This window comes from Nothobranchius furzeri, chromosome 4 (assembly GCF_043380555.1).
Source record: "Nothobranchius furzeri strain GRZ-AD chromosome 4, NfurGRZ-RIMD1, whole genome shotgun sequence".
Lineage (NCBI taxonomy): Eukaryota > Metazoa > Chordata > Actinopteri > Cyprinodontiformes > Nothobranchiidae > Nothobranchius > Nothobranchius furzeri.
The window spans coordinates 82,039,961-82,044,960 of NC_091744.1; the positions used below are offsets into that span (position 1 = coordinate 82,039,961).

The 5,000-nt window shown below is 41.2% G+C and overlaps 1 protein-coding gene across 1 annotated transcript in view; it reads left to right on the plus strand.

The window, feature by feature from the left end:
- The window catches only part of trhr2 (thyrotropin releasing hormone receptor 2), a 34,086-nt gene extending 33,021 nt beyond the window's left edge, over positions 1-1,065 (plus strand). The window contains exon 6 of the mRNA XM_015965151.3: positions 1-1,065. This exon is cut by the window's left edge and continues 1,214 nt beyond it. The gene's annotated coding sequence lies outside the window, so the exon portion shown is untranslated.
- The last annotated feature ends 3,935 nt before the right edge of the window (positions 1,066-5,000 follow it).

Consider the following 5,000-nt stretch of genomic DNA (forward strand, 5'->3'; position numbering starts at 1 on the left):
TGGTGATTTCAAAATACATGTTGACTTTATTCTTTAAACAATATTTTATCTTGTTGTGAACATTTATATTTTAGTGCCTAAATGGTAAAAAAAACCTTCTCTTTCATGTTTTCTTTCCTTTTTATCCGTTTAATTTATGCGACATGATGGTAAAAAAGTGTGCAAACTTCTGTGTTTAATGAGATTTTGTAAAAGCGTTTTTGGATTAAAGTTGTTTGACTAAAATCTGAACCAGCTGTTTGAGACTGAAAACTAGACCCAACGATTTAAAGTAAAGTCAAACATTTTTCATTATTTATGTAAATAAATTCATGAAGAAGTCTTGAAATTTAAAACCTAAAACTGCTGCATCAGATGCAGTTTTAATATTTAGATCTTTGTTTTATTTGAATTTAGTTGATGTTTTTCTACTTTTCAGTATTCTGCTGCTGGGGGGGGGGGGGGATTTTGTTTGTGTTTGAACATGAAGGAATTAGATTATTACCTTGTTTTTACTTTGGTTCAGATACATATTAATACGTATAAATACATTCTTATTTGTTTTAATGCCAGAAAACAAACACATTTATGATTAAAATGAGATTCAACAAAGATTCAAGTAAAGCTGTTAAGAATGAGCAGAATTTACATTTATTTAATTTTATTGCACATTTTACACTGTTTATGTTTAAAAGTGAAAAACACATTTTGAATATAAACATTGTTTAGGAACACATCAGGACATGGAAGCAAATAGTGGCAATCAGTGTTGGGAGTAATGCGGAACAAAAGTAATTAATTACTGTAATGCATTGCTTTTTGCTGTAATGTAAGGCATTACAGGGAAAGAAAATGGTAATATTTACTCGGTACAATTGTCAGTAACGTAGTAATTACAATGCATTTTTAAACCCAGAATCAAGATGCGTTTCTTAAAAATTCCAGTTGCGGGAAGCCCGCATATATTACGTCATTGGTTCCCAAAATTATTTAGCCGCGCACCCCCTTCTATGTCCCGACCATGTTGACGCACCCCCCAGCCCCACATCAGGGCATGGATATATATATATATATATATATATATATATATATATATATATATATATATATATATATATATATAATCAGACGTCACGCTAAACCAGGGGTCGGCAACCTGTTCCCATCAAAGAGCCATTATTACCCGTTTCCCACAGTAAAGAAAACACCACAGCAGCCACGGCGTTGTGGGCGGGGCCTACCCTCAGACAGCAGAGCGCTGCTCACAACAGGTGACAGCAGCCGGTACCGGTCGCTCGTGTACGTCAAAGTTATCTTTCATAAGACGATAATCAATAAAATGATTTACATAAAATGGATCCAGAAGTTGTAGCCCGTCTCTGCCGACAATATTTTGATATTTTTCACCCTGTTGGTGGTTTTACTGAGCAGGTGCCACTTTTGTCATACGTTTCTTTTTAAAACATGTTTAGACTGTTCAGAATACAAATCCAGGCTCTGTCACGTTTGATTGTTGTAATTAAACATTGTAGGTGGGGAAGGTCAGAAAAGGATCCGATCATTTTGTTTTCCCCTCATTTACAGTGATAGAGATAACGGCGCAGTGCGCCTGGCTCTGGCGTTCATCAAGTTTAATTTGTAACAATTTTCACAAGAAAACAGAACAGTTAAAAGAAGGGCTTGTGTTGTGTTGACCGGACAGTTCCCGTATTTGGCCGTTTATTTTGACGGAGAAAGAATAGAAAGAATTACCCCGACGCATGCAGACGAACTGACACTTTATTCGTTACGCACATCGCAGCTGTAGCTAAATCACTCAAGAAAAGATTTCCTTCTGAACATCTGAGCTGGACACCGCTCAGCGCAACTCGCTGTCAGCGCGTTCGTATGGTGCACAGCGAGCTGAAGATGTGGAGAGGGGCTTGGAGCACGTCGCAGACCCAGAGCGCATGCAGAAAGATTCCTCCGACTGAAGCGAGAGTTTTCCAAACCCGGTCTCTCAGAGAGACTTGTCACTTAGAAAATGTTCCCTGATGATGAAACTTTGGCTGAATTGTGCTTGTTCCTGTCTCCAATGTGGCGTCTGAGGAGAAGCCCAGAATCTCACATCCTCGTCAGCTCAGGAAGCGCCTATGATTACGTACAAGCGTGACGCGTCAACCCGGTCACACAGTAGACCGGGTTGGAACTGTTCAGGTTTACGCAGACAATCTTTACATTTAGAATTAGCTTACAGATGTAAAATTTATGCAGCAAAGTATAAAGCATTTTATTTAAATAGCCATTCATTATTTTACAAGCACAGAGAGCCGCATCAGATGGATGGAAGAGCCGCATGTGGCTCCAGAGCCACGGATTGCCGACCCCTGAGCTAGGGCATGTGCGGAGGACACACACACACACACACACACACACACACACACACACACACACACACACACACACACACACACACACACACACACACACACACACACACACACACACACAAGCAAAATCTACTTGTTTTCAATTACGTTTATTGAGCCCACTTACTTTTTCTTAGGCCCACCCACAAATGCGTTTCTGGCTACGCTAATTGTGACTTTTGACAGACTTCTCTGAGCTCCGCAGCCATTACACTTTTCACCTCGCGCACCCCCTAGCGACAGCTCATGCACCCCCAGGGGTGCGCGCACCACACTTTGGGAATCCCTGTATTATTTAAGTAAGTAAGTAAAAGTTTATTTATATAGCGCTTTTCACAGATATAAATCACAAAGCGCTGTACAACATGATAAAGTCATTTATGGACTCAGTTTTGCGGGCAGAGAGGACGCAGAGGTAACGGCTCAAATACTGCAGCTGCGTCCTGCACGCAGCCGCTGTCACATTCACAAAATCGCTCCACTAAAACAAAATAATTCACTGGCAATCGTTCATATCGGCGCATATTCTCTGATATTTTCTGTACTTTTCTGATGTGCTTTGCCTCAGCTGAGTTCGTAATCTGTACTCCGGTGATTTCAACTCATTGCTGCTGGAGCGCAGCGCATGTTAAGATCCCTTTGGCTGATTAGTTAGAAGGTAGGAAATCTAGGAAACAGTTTTTCTGGAAGACGGAGAAAAGATGCAGCATGCAGGAAGGTTAGAGAGAAAGGGCAGGAAATGATTCAAATAAAATCAAGAAAACAAAACAAAATGCTTGAAAAGAAAAAAAAGTAGGTCGATTTATCCCCAATACACATGTTTACCAGTGAAAAGCAATAATATATAAGCATTTAATATTTATACATGTGATAGAATCAGATCACCCCAGAAGTCAGTCCCACATCCAGGGCCGTATCAAGGCATTTGGGGACCAAGGCTAAATAGACTAGCCTATTGAACTAGACCAAATTCTTGCTTTGCAAAGTTTGGTCCAGGAACGCTCCACTGGAACCTCTGCAGCCCCTAACAGCATTCTGGCTGGCCAATCACAGCTCTCTAGAGGGGTTTCAAACACATAAAGAGCTGTGATTGGTCCATAATGGTGGGCCAATCATAGTGCTCTATCTGCTTAAGCTGGGCGGACACTGTGCGACTTTTTCACTCATAGCACTCAGCTTCAGCTCAAACTGTGCGACTTCCTCACAGGGCAGATCTCACGAGTCATGCGCTCACACTGCACGACCCAGTTCTCGGATGCGACCTGACTGCTCACACTGTACGTCTGGTAGCAACACGTCGGACCTAAAAATAGCAGTTTTTACACAACACGTTAGACTTTTTTGTCTTGTTTTGCCTGTTGTCCTTCGGGAGTGCTGCAGGAGGACACACAGGGATTTATGGGGGTTGAATGAGGAAAACGAAAAAAAGAAAGTAAATCTGTGTTTTGTGATCAGTTTAATTTGACATGAACACGACAAACACGCTTTCTTGACAATCTTTGTGAGTAAAAAAAAAAACGTGTAGACACAAAAATGAACGTGTGTTATTAGGGAAATAGCGGGCGAGCGGTGTTGATGCAGGATTGCGCATGCACCGTGAGCGGTTCTGGTACTTTTTGGGTCGCAGCTGCTCGCAGCGCTGCTTCAACAGTGCGATACCCTCACGAGGGACGAGCAAAATATTAAACACGCTAGAAGTTTGTGCGAGCTCACGATTGCTGATCGGTAGCTGGTCACCTGGTGTTAATTGCCTCTCGTAACCCCCTGTACACTACACGACGCTCGGCGCAAAACTCGCCCCGATCTCCTGGATTCTCGCACGAGTGGAAAATCGGCTCAAAAAAGTGAAAAAGTCGCACAGTGTACGCCCGGCTTTAGTGAACAAATCACAGAGCTTTATCTGCTTTGTGGGCCAATCAGGGCACTCTAAAATGCCTGGTGGGTGGGATGATGCAACAGCGTGAAACAAGAGTATGTCACATTCATTGTCCAGTAGCACGCGGAGATCATTTGAAAGACAACGGTAGAACCCGCCCCACAACCGAGAGCCGTCAATGGAGCGTTGCCAGACTAAATAATACATTTATTTAGTCTGGCTTGCCGGGCTATAAATAGACTTCACCCCACCCCCACCACCTCACTTCCTGCTCGGTTACTATAAGATGGCAGCGTGCTGAGAGTACAGATTGTTGTTGCTTTTATTTCATAAACTATCGTTCTAAAGAACTGTTTTTAACAGCAGTCCTAACTCAGACACCACATCACCTTCCGCCAGACGTGTCATGAGCTCAACGGGCATCAGATTACCAGATTCATACTGAACTTGTTTTGTTGAAAGTAACTTAAAGTAATGCAAAAGTAGTGTAATGCCTTACATTTTAAAATCAGTAATATTGTAATGTAATGAATTACTTTAAAATGAGGGTAACAAGTAATAAATAATGTATTACAGTTTTGAAGTAACTTGCCCAACACTGGTGGCAATAAATATTTTAATTATCTGAAACACAGAAAAAAAACCACCTCAGATTTCTGAAAATGTTTAATTTTATTTAAAATTAATTACATTTCATACCTGAATGTTCTGATATTATTCAGTTCTGTATGAAATAA